The sequence below is a fragment of the Apium graveolens genome, chromosome 3 (assembly GCF_009905375.1).
Source record: "Apium graveolens cultivar Ventura chromosome 3, ASM990537v1, whole genome shotgun sequence".
Classification (NCBI taxonomy): Eukaryota; Viridiplantae; Streptophyta; class Magnoliopsida; order Apiales; family Apiaceae; genus Apium; species Apium graveolens.
The window spans coordinates 92,838,276-92,860,954 of NC_133649.1; positions in this window are offsets into that span (position 1 = coordinate 92,838,276).

Sequence of the window (22,679 nt, forward strand, 5' to 3'; positions counted from 1 at the left end):
TGGATGATGGTCAATATTATTTTGGATCATATGTTCCTAAATACATAAATTTCTAAGGGCAAGAAGTCAACATGAAGAAAGGAAGAGCTGTCATTGAAAATATTCTTACTCAGAGGCATATAACCATGAATCCTGATGGAATAAAAACTTGCTAAGTGTCACTGAAAGACATGATCACAGAAAGAGCTCAAATCAGAAATATGAGAGCTACTATCTATCAATTATCTGATAAAATAGAGTATGAGAAGAATTTGAAGCTCAAGTTAAAAGATATTTTGTTGAAAAATATTGATGACAGAGTTAAAGCTTTTGTTCAGAGATACAGCAGAATTTATCAAGAAATATGAAGATTAAAGTCTGAAACAAAGTAAGCTTTACACTACTTATTTTGTCTATCTGGTTTTTGGCACTAAACAATTCTATTAGAATTTATGCTTATTCTAAAAAGAATAAATTGTGGGAGATTGTTGAGAATTGGCTAAGTCGAGAATCAGGATCTGTCTAACAATCAGGATATGATCAACTGTTGTGATATGATTATCCGTTGGAAGCTTCATTATCATCCGTTGACAATCTTTAGTCATCCGTTAATATATACAAATGATTATCCGTTGAAGCTACATCATATATCCGTTGATCAGTTATCCGTTGAATATGACGGACCCACACTACTAACTAGCAGAAATATGCATAATATAGATTAAACAGTAAAGTACTACAAAAGCTAGATTATTAAGGCTACAACCCTTAACCACAATTCCCGAATCCACAGGAATGAGTTTGAACAACATCTAACATCTTAATTATTACAAACCAAAAAAATCTTAAGCCAAATTACTACCAAATTTTAAACCCAAAGTTTACAACCCTTAGGGAAGTACTAGTTCCCTATCTGCTCTAACATCTGACGGTAGGCATACCCCGAGTCCCCAAAAGTCTTACGCGCGGTTTTCTTGAAATGAACCATCTTTGGATTTCACTGAAGGGATAACATCAATAAAAATATTAATGAGCAAAATGCTCAGCGAGTGAATAACAGTATTTAACAATGCATCATAACCGTGATAAAATGATAACAGAAGATAAATCAGCAATATGAAATCTCAAATAGAAGATCAAGTTATAATAAGTGAATGAAATTGGAAATCACACAGCGCTATGAGTGATGAGGGGTGATCAACCCACATCAAAGCTCCAAACCACATAACAAGTGATTCACAACCTTTGAGGATCCTCGACACACATTGGCCATATAAAAACCATCAGGCTCCCTGCTATTGAGGTTTTAACAGTGACTGGCACCTCAGTCTTATCAAAATATACAATCCAATTCCTTTTAATCAATTCCTTTTAATTTAAAAAGGGTTCTTGATCAAGGACAAGATAACAAGGGTTGGTATTGTCAAAGTTCAAATGAACGAAACGATACTAATTTTTGGGTTTCCAAAGAAAATGATTATAGGTTTTGAGGGTATTAGGATTCACATGATTTATTAAGGAATTGTAGGGTATTCACATGGATATGATGTAATATGTAAGGAAAATGAATCAATTCAAGTATGAAAGAGATTAACTAGATTCAAGACTTGATCATTGGGTGATGTCAAGGACTAATTAATCTTATTGAAACTGTAATCATGCATTCACAGGGTTTTCAACCACAAGCAACAGAACTATAGAGGTATGTTGAGAGTTCACTTTCCTGGACTACGCTTACTGAGTACTTGAATGGAATCGTCTAAGGGCTCCTTCCCTGGCCTCCTACTTGAACCTATAATAAAATAGTATCCTCATTACAACTCTTGCTACTACCCTTTCGCGTATACTATAAATATGCATATACACATGTACACACTTTATGTATATATAAACACAATTAATTTCAAGTAATATATGCTTCACATAATCCATATAACACATAGCAAGAAATGGCATGACAATAGTACACTTAGATCCTAATCATTCAAACAATTATTCAATTATCAAATAATTATCAAGACTATTACTCCTAATCCTCCTTTATAGACCTCAACACAACCTAGATTTAGTAAGCACACTCGTGCCTTACCTCACAAGACTTACAAATGCAATGCACCCAACTTAGCTTACCTGAATGCATACCTTGACACCAATTGTGTGCCTTGGAAAAATTATGAATTTATAGCTTGACCTTTGCTATAATCTGACTCCTATGGATTCTTATGAACTTAATCTAACTTTAGCAATTGGTTTGACATAAAGGCCTCACATAAAAGACACAAAAATGCAATGCACTTCTCTAATATCCCCAAAGGCAACTCTAATGGTGACTCTCGGGTGCTTTGGTGGAAATAAGGTATCTCCACCTTGGGCCTTCACTCCAAACCAACTCTCAAAGGTTATTAGGACTCTAAAATGATTCTCAAAGTTGGAATGACTCAAAGGCCTCACTCAGGCCTCCCTAGGCCTCGAGTGGAAGTTGACCCAAAACTGCCTTCCCTGATTTCCAAACTGCCTTGCTTTTACCAACTTAAAACTCATTTATCTAGTTCAATTATTGGTTTTAATGACTTGTTAAGCTTCCTAAGACTTCATTCTAACTATTTAGACCAAGGCCCCATGAAGACCTAACCTATGACATGATAATAATCAACCAAAAGTCAAGCTTTCTCAAATCTACCCTGTTCTAAGTTGCTCTCGGGTTTGTATGTGTGTACCTAACCAAATGCAAGTGTTTATGCAATATAAAGCTACTGGACTCAAGTATGAACCAAGTCCCAACTCTCTTGAACTCAGGCCTACTAAGGCCTTGCTAAAACTCACCTAAAATGACCCAACTTCAAGTACAAAAATATGTCCAATTATAAATAATGCAACTCCTTCCACCTTAACTCCCTTCATTATACCAAAACCAAACATCAACCAACCAAGGAAAGACCTAATATACACTATACCTACTGATTATAAACATATATGGCTCATTTACAATCTACTTAGCATGCAAATCAATTATAAGGACAAGCAAAGTAACACATCACAAGACAAACCATCACTTAGCATTTTAAAGCAAAAATTCAAAGTAATCATGCATGGTAACATCATGACACCTACTGACCTTAAGCTCATATCATCATATATAATCTAAAATAGCATTTTATCAAAGGAATCATGGCATGTAACTCACAAAAATCAAGTGTCAATAGGTTAAAACAATAACTACACTAACAATATCTTGTCTTCGAGTTTTAAGCAAAAATTTGAACCATATATCCAAAACAATCACTTGATATCTACTGAATATAATCATTCATCATCATGAAATACTTCATCTAGCATTTTATAACAAAAAACACAGCATGCATCTCATACAAGTCAAACACCGAAGCACAAAATTAACAAGTATAGTCTCTACTTAGAAAATCACTTGTAAATCAACATGCAAACACTATATTCAACATGCAAGTGCAAAAATCAATATACAAGTACTAAACTTAAGGTATCTTGATGGAAACATAGCATGCAAGGGTCTAATCTTTAACAAAACAACATTTATAAAGAGTAAGACTTTAAAATTAACATGCATGGTCATTTTTCATAAAAACTTCCCAAAATCAACACTTTACATTCGGCTCCTAAGAAGTCATTGCCAAATGTTGATGAACAATGAGTATGACTTGGTGTAATAGAAGTGTAACACCTCTCCAAGATCATATCTTGCTCATTTATATAAGCCACCATGGTTACAACCTTGAGTTCTTAAGAATCAAGGCCTCAACCTCGGCTTTATTAACATGCACACACAAAACTCACCTTAAAATGATGATACTCCACTAAATGATGAAGATATTGGCTTGACTAACGTGAGAAGTGAAAGAAGATGAAGCAAAAGTAAAGAAAATGGCAAGAATGGGGGTGGGGAGGAAGTTCGGCCGAGAGGGAGAGAGGAGAGGGAGGAGAGGGAGTTTGAGTGGGTGAGTGTGATGAAAATGAGGCACTCACATGGTTTTTGTTTGATTAAAGAGATGGTGGAATGAGGAATGTACATGAATGCCCTTCTTGCTAGTTGTAACAAAATTGCATGCAAGGTTAAAGGAGTAAATTTGCAAGTTAGTGGGGGTTAGAATGGACATTACTAGCCTTGGTGTAATAACCCCAATTTTTGGAATTTTTGAAACACTGATGAATAGTAACTTTTTGCTGATGATGCTTATTAAGGAAAATTATCAGACCACGCTATATAGGAGTACTGTTATGGAAATTCTAAGATCGTATAAGTATTCCATAAAGTAAATGAGTGTGTGCAAAGGTCATTAGAATTCGAATCCGGACACTTTGATTTTTCCTGAAAATCCACCAGATACCAAAAGGATTGAGTATAAGGTAACATAATTAAGAGGATTTTTAATTAAAGATTATAAGAGAGGATCATTAAAGGATTATAAAATATTAGAAAAGATTTAGAGAAGCTCAAATAATGAGATCCCGGATATGATCCCTCAAATGGATAATGAGAACGAAAGTTAAGCGAACCGTAAAACAAATATGCAACCAAGAGACAAGCTTGTACAAGAATCCAAGGTATTATGACATCATCAAACCACAAGACAAAGACATGTGGCAAATGGATGACATAAGGAAGATGACATAAGCATGCCAAGTAGATTTGTTTTGTTGGATATTTATTAGCCAAGTATTTTTACCATGTTTCAATCTAATTAGTAAAGCAAAAAGAGAAGCAACCAACAATTCATAACACAAAAATCAAAGTTGACTTTTGCTTCCAAGAACAAAAGCTCTCGGCCAAAATAATACTAGAAACTTCAAACTGTCATATCTACTTTAATACTCACTTAAATATTATGTTCTATAGCTCTTTGGAAAGGTATTGAGATGGCTTACAACTCTTGTTCACAAGTCTCGTCCAAATAAGCATGGTAAGACCCTCATTTTTACAGTTCTTTCAATCGAACTTTTAGAAACTTCAAAACCTAACTTTGTGTCTTCTTGATTGTTTGTGAGATCCAAGCTTGTATAAGGATTAATTAAGGTTTTAAGACTTTCTAGCAACTTTCCCCTCAATAGTAAAGGTATAAAACTTCTGGACCTTTAAGTACTAAGTTTATTTGCTTGAATTTTGGGATGGTTTGGATGGATGATTAGTTGTTTGAATGATTAAGTTTTAATGATTAAGTTTGAATTGATCTTTGATTGTCAAGTAGATTAGTTGATTATGGAGATGGTATAATATTGAATTGGATAGCTTGTTTTGGCTAAGATCAGTAGCCTAGGTTTGAATCTTGAAGTTGTGGATGGATTGTAGTTAGAAGGAATTGATTTGGAGTGGTAAAAATATTGGAAATCGCTAGGTTCTAGCAGTCATAATGCCCGATTTTCTTTAACTGTTTTTGTGCTTAACTTTAGGACCCGTGACTAACTGTAAGCTTCTGACTTTTTCCATGTTTAGATAGTTCATGTTATGAGTTTCGTTTTGATATGTCGTTCGCCTAAATCCGAGTTACGAGCGATGAGAAATGACCATTTTAAGTAACGGCGTTTCACGAGCGAACCATTAACCCTCGCTTAACTTTGAAACCTTGTTTAAGGCCCTTAAAAGACTAATTGGATTACGAAACAATTATGTAAGGTGGATTAGGCAGTTGGTAAAGTACTCATGAAAGAGTCGCCTTAAAATTCATAACGGTTAATTTATTAAAATTGGTGGAGCCGAGGGTACGAAAGCGATTAACGCAAATCATTAAGCGTATAAACGACTGTTAGGGTAAGAGTGAGTTTTGACTAGTTTCTTAAGCAACCATGGTCTAATTCTGGCTTATGCTGTTGTTCATAGGTTACCGGACCCACTCTAAGCTTAAATTTACCCCGGAACGCTCATTCAAGTTTTCTACCCGTTATACTGTTCTTGTGATGTAATATATTGATGCATTATCTTGAGATAAGTGTTTGGTTATTATTAGCAAAGTCTTGCGATATATTGGAGCATGTTGATATGATATATATATATATATATATATATATATGAATGCCTATTTCGTAATCTTGATATCTTGTTATCAATTCAATTGGTTAAAAACTGCATAATACCTATGCTAGAGATAGGCATTATTTGCGTATACCCTTAGTATAGGGGACCCAAAGGTGAACATTTTTCTAAACCGGGAGTCGATGTTCCTGAGTATAATATATGTATATATATATATAGTTTTCTATAACTATTAATCGAATAAGGTATATTCGATAGTTTTGAATACTAATCAAACATTGTTTTCGATTATTCAAATAAAGATTTTTACTTTCGTATAAGTATATCTTTCGAAAATTATTATTCGATTCAAGTATAATTTCCAAAAACTTTTACTGGATTTATTTTGATAAAAGTTATTCTTTAATAGAATATTATTTAAAGAATAATATTCAAATATTCTTCGATTATTTTGTAACTAATTTATTCTATTAAATCATCCTTACTCCAAACATTTTGAAAAATGATTTCGAGTCTTCAAAATGATTTTAAAAGTTAGAGCGGATCCAAAAACTCATTTTCAGATTTAAGATCTTCCTTTCGAAGGGGACTTGAATACTCGCTCAAAAATCTGAGGGATCCGGCTCTGTGGTGTATTTTATATTCGCAACGAGGTTGTTGGTTTGAGAAAACATTTTGATTACTTGCCCAACATTCGGGAAGTAAGTCCATCTAATTGAGTCGAGATAAGCAACATGGGCTCAGTGGGCATCCATGAAAGTGTAAGTGGCTCAGTGGGAGTCCATCAATGCGTAAGTGGCTGAGTGGCAGTGCAACATAAGATCCTAATGCGGCCAGGGTGATGACCAGTGGGGGATTCATCCATCTACTAGTAGAAAAAATGACTTAATTGGTATCTTTTCCTGATCAGCAAGATATCAGGTTTATGCCAAAGTTTTTCTTTCCAAAATTCTTGGGAATGACAACTCTGCTCATACTTCCATAGCAGAAGAGTGTATGAAATGTATATATATATATAGGTGTATATATATATCGGGACTAATGAAGTATCTCGTAACTTCATTTTTTTGAATGATATTACAAAGATTGAATATATTCAAGTCTTATCTTGTAGTCTCATTTATGTGATGAACTTTTGAAACTGATTATAGCTCGAACGGTGGTAGTTCGAGTAGTGTTCGAAAAAGATATAAGTATATTAGAGTATCTTGTAACTTCATCTTTTCAGCTTATATCTAGTTAATGATTATCTTATGCATGACAAAGATGTTCAGAAAAACGTTGAGACAAGGTTAGATATATGAGATCACCTTGCAACGATATTTTTATACAGTTATGAACTGGAACTCTATGTCAAAGATTTTGAAAAGTATATATGTATATATATACTGAATATTTTGCGACTTTGTCGCATTAAGATATCAAACTTGGTTCATTTCTTTTTGACCAAGACTTTCACGAGTACTATGAGAATGCTCATATATTATTATTTATTATACATATTATTTCAGTGGGCTTGTTGCTCACCCTTGCTTTTTTCTTTCATCACACATCAACAGATATACAAGATGAACAGGACCAAGCTCCCAATTCGCGAGCAGATAGGAAATGTTCCGTAGTTTCCTGTAGGTGTTGATGCCGTTGTAGCTGAGGTAGGAACTACTAATAGGCTAGGCTTTCAACTTTTGATGTACCAGACTTATGTATATTTATGAATTGTAATAATGGCAAAGAATTTGTAAATTTATTCAGAAACCCTTTTGAGGTGTAATGACTTATAATTGTGGAATAAAATGACTTGTGTCATTTTTGGTATTCATCTCTGAGACTATAACTTGTGGTGTGTGTATATATTGTGGGGTCATAGTACGCAGTAGTTGATTGTTTATTAAAATTAAGTATTATAAGGGAAATGGAACTCGTGACAACCTGGATCCCCGACCCCGGATTTGGGGGTGTTATAGAAATGGTATCAGAGCTAAGCGTTATAAACGTCAGAGATGATGCGATGTTAAAATAATAAGTTCTCTAAGATAATAAGAACTCTTGCCAAGTTCATAGTCGGACTACCTAATGTAGTACTGACAGTTAAAACCCTTACCAGAACCCTTATAAATATCATAAAATAGTTACATAAATCGTTATTGTAAAGGGTAGCGGGGCACCGAACCCTGAGGTTAAGGAACAACAACCGATGATGTTTTATTATTTATTGGAGATCAGATTGTGAATCCGATAGAGCGCCTAATGAGGGACCGGATAATGATCATATTGAGGATGTAGCCGTTGAGGAGGTTGTCCCATAAGAGATTGTTGCTGAGGAGTTCCCAAGGAGGATCCTGATTAGACTAAAAATTTGATCGCTGAGGAATTGATGACCGTAGTCAGGGATACTACAAGAGATAGGAATTTCCGGTTACTACCGTAGGTTCGTTCAAAATTTTGCAAAGATCGTAGCCCCTTTAACGCGGCTTACTCGTAAGGCTGAGAAGTTTGAATGGACAGAGGAATGCGAGAACAGCTTCCAAGAACTGAAGAAAAGATTGGTGACGGTCCCCTGTGTTGGCGTTGTCAGAGGGAAAAAGGAGATTTTGTGATTTATAGTGATGCTTCGCACAAGGGATTAGGGTGCGTGCTTACTCAACATGGTAAGGTAATCACGTACGCGTCAAGACAATTAAGGTAATATAAAATTCGATATCCCCACCCATGATCTTGAGCTCACGATAATAGTTTTACCCTAAATATTGGAGGCACTACTTGTATGGAGAGAAGTGTGAGGTTTATGCAAACCCCAAGAGCTCAAGTATATTTTTACGTAAAAAGAGCTCAACATGCGCCAAATGAGGTGGTTAGAGCTAATCAAGGATTACGATTATGAGATTCTTTATCATCCAGGGAAAGCCAATATAGTGGCTGACGCCCTTAGTAGAAAGGAGAGACTCAAGACGATAATGTCTTCGGAAGAGTTGATAAGAGATTTCGAGAAAATGGAAATAGAAGTGAAGGTGACCGGAGCCGGTACCGAAAAGTTGTTTGAGGTTGCAATGCAGCCCGAATTATTGGAAAAGATCATATTGTGCCAAGAAAAAGTGATGAATGAAGGCAGAGAGCCAATGACTGGAGAAGAGATTAATACCAAGAAAGATGATAAGGGAATAATGAGGTATTCCTACAGAATTTGGGTTTCAAATGTTTAAGAGCTTAAGGATAGGATCTTAGATGAAGGACATAGTTCGAGAAATAAGATTTAGGGAAAACCCTGAATATGATAGTTAGGGAGGTTGCCATCAAGAAAGAAGGAAACCATAACATACTAAAGTGGAAAACAAGGATTTTAACATATAAAATAACCCCGATTATGGGAGAAGGATGAAATATTTCATACTGAGAAAATAGAAGTTGAGCAAGATAGGGAGAACCAGGATGGTACTCCTCTGGGGAAATTTATGGACCTGCCTAAACAGAACTTAGAATGTTATCCCTAGCCTAAGGAAACAATGAGGTGGGAAATTCTTTCAGGACCTTTAAGTCGCTAAGCTCTCAGAGTTCCAAGGAACAAGTTGACCCAGTCAAGGCAAGAGCCTGGCTAAAGGAAATACAGGAATCATTTGAGATTCTAAATGATTGATGAAGCGCAAAAGACTATTTTTACCACTTACCTTCCTAAGAGAGAGGCCACCTGCTGGTGGGAGGCTAAGGAAGATAGAGAGAAAGTGTAGAAGTTTTAAAACCAGGCTAGAGGCAGACAAGTATGATGAATCATGAATCTAGGTTATGAAAGTCATCAAGGTTCATCCGAAGGACACGAATGCAGAATGACGGGATGTTTGAAATCAATGCTTATGTTGTGTTGGTTCATGAAATGGTTGTAATAGAAACGAAAATAAAAGACTGAAAGAGGAAGGAGTATAAAAGGATATAAAGGAAATAGAGTTGAGAAGCGATAAGGGAGTTAGGTATGTGAAACCCTAAGAAACCCTAGTAATAAATATAGAGAAGTGTGTCATCATCAGCGCGAGGGTGACTGATCATGAGATAAAGTCAAGGTTTGAAGGTGTAAGCGATACGTATAATTAATCCCCTTTAAGTTGACAGTATTCGATGAAACTTTGAGATAGACCGATGGATTAATAAGGAAACACGGATGGACTGAGGAGACAGGATAACAAGAAATTAGGAAAATGGGATGAAGGAAGTGACCTTCAAGAATGTGAACTGTATGTAAGACCGGTGGCTTGATACCCAGAAAGGGAGACCCAGGTATAAAAGATATCCCAACATTGAGATGACGGTTGAGATAAATAATGGAGACAAATGAATAGTCAGAACTAAAAAGTTCACATTGAACATGAGCAATATCTTCCAGAACATCCCTGTTATCATTACCAAATCAGGAAAGAAAAGCGGATAACCATTATTATCTTTTGGAGGCCATATGGATTGACCTCAGCTTGGGTAAGGATGCTATGGTGAAATTTGGTATAGACTATCGAGGTGGGAATGATTAAATAGGATACCCTTATCAGGGATATATGACTTGATTTATTTATGGAGTGATGCAAGTACCTTTTAAAGGTGGAATTAAGGATAGAACCTCGATAACTTGAGATGAACCATGGGGGGGAATGCATAAAGGTTGGCATTTTACCCTTAATAGGGACATTATGAGTTTGGGTAGTATGGAATGAAGGACTAAGGCAACGACAACCTTTAAAGAATAGTGGAGATGGTTTTTTAGAACTATATAGACAAGGGTTCTAGTATTAGTAAATGGTATCTTGATATGCCCTGTACCTAGGGAGTACAGGAGGAATGATTTAAGAATAACCTTGGAGAAGTTACAAAAAGAGTGGTGATATTTAACTTTTTACAAATAGAAACTTTTGTAAAGGAAACATGACATAATGATAATAATGCCAAGTGGGGTCCGTGTTAAACCATGATAAAGTATGGATCCAACCAGTAAAGGTCGAAAGTGTTTAAGGCAATTAGGACCTAAGATAAAAGACATCCTAAGTATGATCGAGAGTCAGTCGTGACAATGTTAACCTCTAAAGACCGAGGTAATAACTTTTCGGAAAGTTGTGATATATTTTTTTTCTCACCAAAGCTTAAGAAAGAGCATTGTCACACAAGCAGTGATTGGAAATGAGGTAGAAAATTTAGGTAAAGATCGTTCAAAAGACATTGATTGTAAGGGACTATTACTATCAGGAAAGGCCAATGAGGTGGCCGACACTCTAAGTGTAAGAGAGCAATTATAGGCGCTCGTGCCAGAGGAATACAGTGATGATGGTTAAAGCGGTAAAGGTTATATTATGATGTGAAAGATTGACATTCCTTCTGATGATTGTACGATACTCAACCGTAATAGTAGGTTGGTAAAGATTTAATTTATGTTACCGCAGTGAGCGGGCTATCTATCTTAGAAGGTCCTATCTTGAGATAAGCCAGGACCATGTTACGAGAGGACTAAATGAACCTTTGAGCTTCATGTTTCCTAATAAAGACATATGGTTAATGATGGTATTAACCTGTGTTAGATATTTGATAATGTCATGTCTAATATGATTTATGTTTAGTTTTCAGATCTTACTTAAACAGGACAAATCAGTACTTAACTGAAATCAGCACTTATACTGAAGTCAGAACTTAAGTTATCAGTACTTAAGATTCAAGAGATATTTATCAGGAGATAATATCAGGACTTAAAGGAAACTTTCAGATAAGGAAGGCGGCAATTGAAAGGAAAGAAGATCAAGACAAATGTAAGAAGAGATATGCATGAAGAAGGAATTCTGTGAAGATTGGAATACTTGGAAGAAAAGATAACTGATTGATATATTTTAGGAAGCAGAACTATATTCCATATCAATTAGCGATTATCTTGTAACTGAAGGGTTTTTAGCACATAAACGCAATGAAAAGGTAAATTTAATTCTTAAAAAAAACAGAAACCCTCCGCAGGATCCATGCGAAAAATAATATTTAATTCGTAGTTCAGTATGTTTACCTTAAGAAGCTTTACGTTAATGAAAAGATGGAAGTCTTTAATAGCGATCCAAGAACGATGAACGGAAATCCCTAGCAGCTGCTCCTCAAGTATGAAGCACTCCACTGGTATCCACCAAGAGTACAATGTGATGGAGGAGGAAGAGGTTGAGAGAATGAGTTGCCTCCCTCTTGTTCTACTTTAGAATTAGGGTTAATTATTTGGGTTAAGGCAAATAGGGTTTATAATAGTATATTTATAGGCAAAATTTCCAGCTGAAAATTTTCTATAAAATATTATTATTATTAACCCTTTAATTGATTATTCTTATTAACTAATTAACTAATTAACTAATAATTAAAACACCTTTTAATCATTAATCCCTTTTCTAAACACTTTAGAAAAATAATTCTCTCACTTGATTTAATTTCCAAAATTAAATTCTTAATTAATAACATTAAGAACTTTTCTTAATTAATTTATAATTAATTAAATCTCATTTAATCAATTATTAAATTTTCTAATTAATTATTTATTTCACAAATAAATAATTATCAGTCATTATTAATTAATTCCTCCACCATTAAATCATTCTCTTTTATGGTGTAACCCTGTAGGTTCAATATTAAGCCGGTAGTAGAAATAAATAATAATAAAACTATTTTATCATTATTTATATAAATTCTCTAATTCATTAAATATGATTAATTAATTAATCATATTTATTCTACATCGTGAGGGATACTTTTCAGCATATCGCGACTATCCGGATAATACGAATTCACTGCTTAGAATACTAAGAACCCATTCAGTGAATAGTTACCGTACAATCAATTCCTTCTACCCTGCAATGTCAAGATTAAATACAAGGCATGGAACTTGTGTCAAGCCTATCTTATTTAATCATATGCTTTCCCATTCACTATGCTTAGTTCTAATTAATGTAAATTAGAAACTCCTTTCTAATTTCATTCACTCTGGCCAGAGATTCCTGAACTAGCATAAGTGGATCAGCATTGAACATTCTCTTCCTTCACTGGAAGGGGTAGATCCTTTATTGATTATACACTATCTTCGTGTACAAATTCCTACACCCAGTAGAGCCCTTATTATTGTCCCTAGAGACTAAGAACTAAACCAAAGTATAGTTCAGTATACACAAGATGACTATGATGACCTCAAGTCTAAGGATACTTGTACAACTATCACTATGTGAACATCTGCTGACACGTGAGTGAACTCCATCAGTTGTTCAGCTGTGTGAGTCATGTTCAGTGAACTTATTCTATAATAAGAACCTACATACTAGCTATAGTATCACCAAACAAATGTCTATGAGAACAGACATCCTTCATAATGAAGCAAGCATAGTATGTACCGATCTTTGCGGATTACTAATTACCAGTTAGTAATCCTACGACCAGGAAATATTTAAATTCAGAGTTATCATCTTTTAGGTCTCATTATTATGATCTCATCATAATCCATAAAAAGCTTTACTCTAAACTATGGTATATCTTATTTAAACACTTAAATATATAAAGCCCACAATAAAACCAAAACAAGTCTTTTATTAATATCAATGAAATCAAAACAGATTACAAAAAAGTTATTCCAAAATCATCATACATGATTGGTCTTAGGACACATCTCTTTCAATCTCCCACTTGTACTAAAGCCAATCACCCGGGTATATAATACCCATCTTGTCTTTATGACGATCAAAGTGACTTTGAGAAAGTGGCTTTGTTAAAGGGTCTGCTATGTTGTTATGTGTGTCAACTCTCTTGACGTTGACATCTCCTCTTTCAACAATCCCCCTAATCTGACGAAAGCGTCGCAAAACATTTCCTATAAGAAGTATGTCATCCACATACAATACAAGAAATGTTACCACACTCCCACTAACCTTCTTGTAGACACATGGTTCATCTATGTTTTTGATAAAACCAAATTCTTTGAGTGTCTCATCAAAACGGATGTTTCATCTATGAGAAGCTTGCCTTAAACCATATATGGTTCGCAGCAGCTTACACACTAGGTGTTCATTTCCCTTGGAAAGAAAACCCTCTGGCTGTGTCATATACACTTCCTTTTCAAGTTCCCCATTGAGGAAGGCCGTTTTCACGTCCATTTTCCAGATCTCATAGTCGTAGTAAGCAGCAATCGCAAGCAAAATCCGAATTGATTTTAACAGGGCTACAGGACAAAAAAGTTTCATCAAAGTCAATCCCTTGCGTTTGTCTGAATCCTTTTTCCATGAGCCTGGCCTTATAGGTCTCCACCTGCCCATCTTCTCCAATCTTTCTTTTGTATACCCACTTGCACCCAATAGGCTTAACACCTTCAGGCGCCTCAATTAGAGTCCATACTTGGTTGGTATACATAGATTCCATTTCTGATTTCATGGCACTATGCCATTTCTCTGAGTCAACAATAATCATAGCCTCATTATAGGTCACAGGGTCGTCATCATCAATGATTGTTAACTCATTGTCATTCTCGGCCATAAACCTCTCAGGTTGGCGAGACACTCTCCCTGACCTACGAATGGGCTGTTCCACAGAAGGTTGTCTAGTCTGAATAGGTGTTTCCACTTGATCCGTAGTAGTTTGTGCTTCTTGAACTTCATCAAGTTCAATTTTGCTCCCACTGTTTCCTTCAAGGATAAACTGCTTTTCCAAGAAGGTAGCATGTCTGGAGACAAACACCCGATGATCGGTATAAATGTAATACCCACAAAATTACATTTTACAGATCGAGATTCCAGCTTATCTGGGTCAACTTTATTGACATAAGCTGGACATCCCCAAATCTTAACGTGTTTAAGACTCGGTTTCCTTTCTTTCCATATCTCATATGGAGTTTGAGGAACAGATTTGGAAGGCACCTTATTCAGTAAATATGCTGAGGTTTCCAATGCATAACCCCACAGGAATACTGGAAGATTCACATAGCTCATCATGGACCGAACCATGTCTAACAAAGTTTGATTTCTCCTTTCAGATACCCCATTCAACTGTGGAGTATATGGAGGAGTCCACTGGGAGACTATGCCATTTTCTTTGAGATAAGCTAGAAACTCTCCATTCAAGTATTCACCACCTCGATCTGATCGAAGAGTTATAATACTATGTTTGGTTTATTTCTCCACTTCATACTTATATTCTTTGAACTTTTTAAAGGCTTCAGACTTGTGTTTCATCAAATACACAAATCTGAATCTAGATCGATCATCTATGAAAGCAATGAAGTATGAAAATCCACCCATGGCTTGCGTAGACATTGGTCCACATACATCTGTGTGTACCAATCCTAGCAAATTTGCAACCCTCTCTCCATGTCCACTAAATGGAGATTTGGTCATTTTACCCAATAGACAAGACTCGCATGTAGGATATGATTCAAAATCAAATGGGTCAAGTAACCCTTCCTTATGCAATGTCCGCAGTCTATTTTCACTAATATGACCAAGTCCGCAGTGCCACAAGAAAGTGAGATTTTCATCATCCCTTTTTCTTTTATTAGTATGTTCAATTTGTAGTAAATTATGCTCTACGTTACATACATACAGACCATTGTTTAAAATACCACTTCCATAAAGAATGTTATCTCTAAGAATTGAACATTTATTATTCTAAATAACAAACGAAAATCTAGCCAAGTCTAACATGGAATAGAAATAATATTCCTCACAATCGAGGGAACAAAATAACAATTATTTAGAACAATAGTCTTGCCCGTAGGCATATGTAAATGAAATGATCCTACAGCTTCAACAACAACTCTTGCTCCATTTCCTATCCGTAGAATCACCTCCTCTTCTTTAAGAGTCCTACTTCTCCTTAGTCCCTGCAATGAATTGCAAATATGAGAACCACAGGCGGTATCTAATACCCAAGTAGAAATTTGACTTAGTGACATATTAACTTCAATCATGAACATACCTGAATCAGAAGCGGTAGTCTCACTACCCTTCTTCTTCTTCAATTCTGCAAGGTAAACCTTGCAGTTCCTCTTCCAGTGCCCCACCTTGTTACAGTGAAAGCAAACAGCTTTGCTCTTAGGGTCTTCAGCTTTTGGTGGAACCGGCTTTTTCTCACCTACTTTCTTCTTCTTGGAAGGGTTCTTCTTCCTTTTCTTAGGATTGGAACATTCACCAATTAGAAGAACAGAACTCTTTTTAGGGGAAAATTTGATTCCGCAGTCTTCAACATGTTATGGAGTTCAGGAAGGCTGACATCCAGCTTATTCATGTGAAAGTTCACAACAAACTGCGAGAACGAACTCGGAAGTGATTGCAAGACCAAGTCTTGGCTCAGCTCCCCATCCATGGCAAAACCAAGTTGTCCAAGACGTTCAATCAAATTGATCATCTTAAGTACATGGTCATTCATAGATGATCCCTCAGACATCCTACAACCGAACAGCTCCTTCGATATCTCATATTGAGCTGTCCTCCCTGCCACATCATGCAACTCTTGTAGATGCATAAGGATAGTGTGAGCATCCATATGCTCATGTTGCTTCTGTAGCTCAATGTTCATAGAAGCTAGCATGATGTATTGAGCAACATTTGCATCATCTATCCACTTACGATACACAATATGTTCATCATTATGTGCATCGCTAGCAGGTTCAGTAGGCTTAGGTGAGTCAAGCACATATTCCAGCTTCTAAACCCTAAGAACAATTCTCAAGTTTCGAAGCCAGTCAGCAAAATTAGGACCAGTCAACTTGTGAGCAATTTAGTATACTCTGGAGTGATAGTGCAAAAGACATAACAATTATAGTAAATCTGTAAATGATGAACACATAATAACAATTAGAAAATATTCAATTTCATTTCAAGACACTATATGAATCGGGTCTTTATTCATAAGTGGCTCCCACTAGTTTATCCAATTTATACAACCCCTAAGTGAAAATTAAGCATTCATAATGCTAGTGGGAATAAGGATCCTACATTCCATCACACAACCTCGGTTGTAGCACGAAACGTCATGTGATGTTCAATAGGCAGACAACTCTTGTCAATTACATCTTATGTTATTCCCTAATAAAACTTTAGCCTCTTGAATAATTGAGTCACGACTGTAGCACGACAAACTCAATATTCTAAGTGAAGTCTAACCCAACATTTCGTACAATTGAATCAGTCTTCAACGACCCACGGTTGTAGCACGTAACGACCTTTAGATTCTAATTCAATGTACACATCTCTATGTAATAGACAAGAATTTCTTATTTCGAAATCAAAGCCCTCGGCTGTAGCACGAAACGACAATGATTTAAAAATAAGAACCACTTTCTACCATGTTGGAAGGCTATGACCGACACAAGCCCGTTGTGTCATTGGCCAATTACTACTTGATATTATTTAATTTTAGAGGGATTATATTATGTTACAATCATAATCATATTATAAAGAGATTCTTCCTTTTAAATTAAATATTTCAAATCAATAATCGATAATCAGATGATTCCCAGATTGGGGGGAGCATTGTCAAGAGGCGTCACTTAATACCCCTTTCTTACAGATAGAAATCTGTTGTTGACAGAATCATCCTTTCTCTCAATATTGAAAATTTATATTTAATTACCTGTTTCATAAACACAAGAATCTCATGATTGTATTCATAATATTATTGTTAAGGCAAGAAACGATTCCTATTCTAGATTTTCTAGAGCACGCCTTATATTGATTTAAGTTCACCTAAATCTATCATTGCATGGTAAACATAGGCATATATCTCATATAAAAAATTAAATAAACAAGTAAATGTAAAGTGCAATAAAGTAAATGTATTTGGTTATGGCCCCATCCTATGTGATCTTTATCAAGCTCATGATAAAGATCAAGGTCAATCTAATATGGTGATGGAAATAAATACAACTCTTTTTTACATAAGTCTTCTTCTTTGTTTAGACTTCTTGTATGCCTCGTCTTCTTCATTGTATCACCTCAATTGGATAGCCTTCTTGAGTCTTCATTTACATTATATAGATTGAAAGTAAAACTAATCTAATGAACTTACAAGAATAACTCGAGTTACATTCGAGTATGATTACAAAGATTGACGACATGCAAGTCGTATTTAAAACCAAAACCAAAACCATTACACTAAGGTCGAAAGACCATAACCATCCACCATGCTCATACAACACATAAAAGCATGTTAAAACACATAATCTGATCTTAACATATCATATTATCCATGATCTAATCATAAAAAAAATATGACAAAAATCAGAAAAATCAGAATCAAATCAGAAAAACAAGAATCACTGTTTACGGGCAGTAAACGATATCAAACGCCTTACAGACGAGTCGTTGATACCTTTAGCTATCAGTTTTGTTCAGACGCTCGTTTACCTATGAAATATGGTATTTGTTTGCATAAATCGGACACCAGACCCAGATTTCAGCAAATCTGCAGCAACCAATTCAGAATCCGTATCTAATATGATTCTCATAATTAGAACAAACATAAATCATTTATATCAGTATATATACAGATTAAATAATAATCTTATGATTATACAACTCACATAAATATCATATATTCAAAACCATACATATATAAGCATATTATATCAACATCAAATCATGGCGAATCACGTACATGCTCATATATCGAAAACAGTTAAACACATAAACGAATTAAAAACTTTTCGCAAGTAGCTCTGATACCATTGAAGGGTTTTTAGCACATAAATGCAACGAAACGTAAATTTAAATCTTAAAAAAAACCGAAACCCTCCGCAGGATCCATGCGAAAAATAATATTTAATTCATAGTTCAGTATGTTTACCTTAAGAAGCTTTACGTTAATGGAAAGATGGAGGTCTTTAATAGCGATCCAAGAACGATGAACGGAAATCCCTAGCAGCTGCTCCACAAGTGTGAAGCACTCCACCAGTTATCCACCAAGAGTACAATGTGATGGAGGAGGATGAGGTTGAGAGAATTAGTTGTCTCCCTCTTGTTCTACTTTAGAATTAGGGTTAATTATTTGGGTTAAGGCAAATAGGGTTTATAATAGTATATTTATAGGCAAAATTTTTAGCTGAAAATTTTCTATAAAATATTATTATTATTAACCCTTTAATTGATTATTCTTATTAACCAATTAACTAATAATTAAAACACCTTTTAATCATTAATCCCTTTTCTAAACACTTTACAAAAATAATTCTCTCACTTGATTTAATTTCCAAAATTAAATTCTTAATTAATAACATTAAGAACTTTTCTTAATTAATTTATAATTAATTAAATCTCATTTAATCAATTATTAAATTTTCTAATTAATTATTTATTTCACAAATAAATAATTATCAGCCATTATTAATTAATTCCTCCACCATTAAATCATTCTCTTTTATGGTGTAACCCTGTAGGTTCAGTATTAAGCCGGTAGTAGAAATAAATAATAATAAAACTATTTTATCATTATTTATATAAATTCTCTAATTCATTAAATATGATTAATTAATTAATCATATTTATTCTACATCGTGAGGGATACTTTTCAGCATATCGCGACTATCCGGATAATACGAATTCACTGCTTAGAATACTAAGAACCCATTCAGTGAATAGTTACCGTACAATCAATTCCTTCTACCCTGCAATGTCAAGATTAAATACAAGGCATGGAACTTGTGTCAAGCCTATCTTATTTAATCATATGCTTTCCCATTCACTATGCTTAGTTCTAATTAATGTAAATTAGAAACTCCTTTCTAATTTCATTCACTCTGGCCAGAGATTCCTGAACTAGCATAAGTGGATCAGCATTGAACATTCTCTTCCTTCACTGGAAGGGGTAGATCCTTTATTGATCATACACTATCTTCGTGTATAAATTTCTACACCCAGTAGAGCCCTTATTATTCTCCCTAGAGACTAAGAACTAAATCAAAGTATAGTTCAGTGTACATAAGATGACTATAATGACCTCAAGTCTAAGGATACTTGTATAACTATCACTATGTGAACATCTGCTGACACGTGAGTGAACTCCATCAGTTGTTCAGCTGTGTGAGTCATGTTTAGTGAACTTATTCTATAATAAGCACCTACATACTAGCTATAGTGTCACCACACAAATCTCTACGAGAACAGACATCCTTCATAATGAAGCAAGCATAGTATGTACCGATCTTTGCGGATTACTAATTACCAGTTAGTAATCCTACGACCAGGAAATATATAAGTTCAGAGTTATCATCTTTTAGGTCTCATTATTATGATCTCATCATAATCCATAAAAAGCTTTACTCTAAACTGTGGTATATCTTATTTAAACACTTAAATAGATAAAGCCCGCAATAAAACCAAAACAATTCTTTTATTAATATCAATGAAATCAAAACAGATTACATAAAAGTTATTCCTAAATCATCATACATGATTGGACTTAGGACACATCTCTTTCAGTAACTGTGTTATTTATAAACACAGACATAGGGTTTACACTATAAGTGTTATCATTATCGAGTATATTATTTATTGGAACCCTAGCAGCTCTCGTGATATTTGTTCATCACTGAGAGATGACAGTTCTACATTATAACAGAGTTTAATAAAGTTTGTTTTCTGTTACTTGTGTTCTTTGAATTCGATTTGATTGTGCTATACACTGTATTCAACCCCTTCTACAGTGTGTGTGACCTAACAAGTGGTATCAGAGCCTAGCTGTTAACACACAAACAGTTTAAGATCCAAAAACAATCATGTCTGAAGCAGAAACTCCAGCCAAGCCCACCAAAACTGAAGAACCCCCAAAGACTCAAATCCATAGTCGATATGAGGCTATTAGAGTTCCCATACTGAAACCATCTGAATATCCCATATGGAAGGTGAGGATGACTATGTTTCTGGAAGCTACAGATCCCGAATATCTTGACAGAATCAATGAAGGACCTCACAAGCCAACAAAGCTCGCTGTTGTAGTTGCAGGTGAAGCAGCAAAGTCTGTACCAAAGGAGAAGAGTGATTATACTGCTGAAGATATATCATCAATTGCTAAGGATACTAAGGTACGACACTTGCTGCATAGTGCCATTGATAATGTAATGTCAAATAGGGTAATTAACTGCAAGACTACAAAGGAGATATGGGATGCCTTGGAGACAAGGTGCCAGGGAACTGATTCAATTAAGAAGAACAGGAAGATAATACTCACTCAAGAGTATGAACACTTTGACTCAAAGCCTAATGAGTCATTGACTGATTTATATGACATATTTGTCAAACTCTTGAATGATTTGTCACTAGTTGATAAGGAGTATGATCTTGAAGATTCAAACCTTAAATTCCTGTTAGCTCTTACTGAAAGTTGGGATTTGAAGGCAACAATTATAAGAGACAACTATAATCTTGATGAAACAACTCTTGATGAAATTTATGGGATGCTTAAGACTTATGAACTTGAGATGGAACAAAGAAGCAAGAGGAAAGGAGGAAAGTCAAGGACAGTCGCTCTTAAGGCTGAAGAAGAATCCTCCAAGGCAGCTACCTCAAGGAAATGCAAGGGAAAAGCGCTCATCACAAAGTCTGATACTGAGTCATCAAGTTCTGATAGTGATGATGACTCAGAAACTGAAAGCTTGCCTGAGATGGATGCTGATGAAGAGATGATGAAGCTGTGTGCTCTTATGGTGAAAGGAATCACAAGGATTGCATATAGAAAATTCAGGAAGGGAAAGAAGTTTTCCAGGAAAGGTGCAAGTTCTAATAAGAAGAGTTTCAGAAAATCTAAAGGCAAAGGAGGGAAGTCTGACAGAGGAGATTACACAAAGTCAAATGCTACAACTGTGGTGAGAAAGGCCACATATCTCCTGATTGCAAGAAAGTGAAGAGTGACAAAGGCAAGGCTCTTGTCACAAAGAAGAAAAGCTGGACAGACACTTCAGATTTTGAAAGTGAGGAGAACTATGCCTTGATGGCAAATGCTGATATGGCAAATGCTGATAGCAGTTCTGAAGCGACTGAGTTAAAGGTACCTCAAACTACTTATGCCTTTCATACTGATGATATTAATGAGTTGAGAAGATATCTTAAAACCATGTTCATTAGTTATAGAGATCAAACTTTAACATGTGAAATATTAACTTCTAAAAATCTTGCTTGTAAAAAGAGGAATGATTATTTAGAAAAAGAGTTAGTCATGTTCCATCAAACTCAGAAAGATAAAGATGATGCTTTCTATGTTAGGGATGAAGTACTTAAAATGAATGAATCTCTAAAAACTGAGTTCGAAAAGGAAAGAGAGATTATCAGGATTTGGACTAACTCTGGCAGAACAAGTCAGAATTTGTTAAGTAGTGGAAACTGGAAAGAGGTCTTAGGTTATGGAGATGATAAGGATGATAAAGGAACTGTAGAAATTAAGCCTATAGTTGTTAAACAAAAGCCAAAGCTAAAACCTATTAAGTTTGTAGCTGTAAAGTCTGATACTGAGAAATCAGAAGTTAAAGGGGAATTAACTTCTGACAAACTAAAACAGAAAAAGACAACTGAAGTAAACGTAGGCTTAATGACAAAGAAGCAGCTTAAGCATAAGCTGAAAGAAGTTAAGAATGTAAATAAGGTAAAGTCACCTAGGAAAAATAGGAATGGAAAGGAAGCTGTAAATAAAAGCAATGATTATAAGCCTGTTCCTAATGCTCCTAGAAAAACATGTCATAATTATG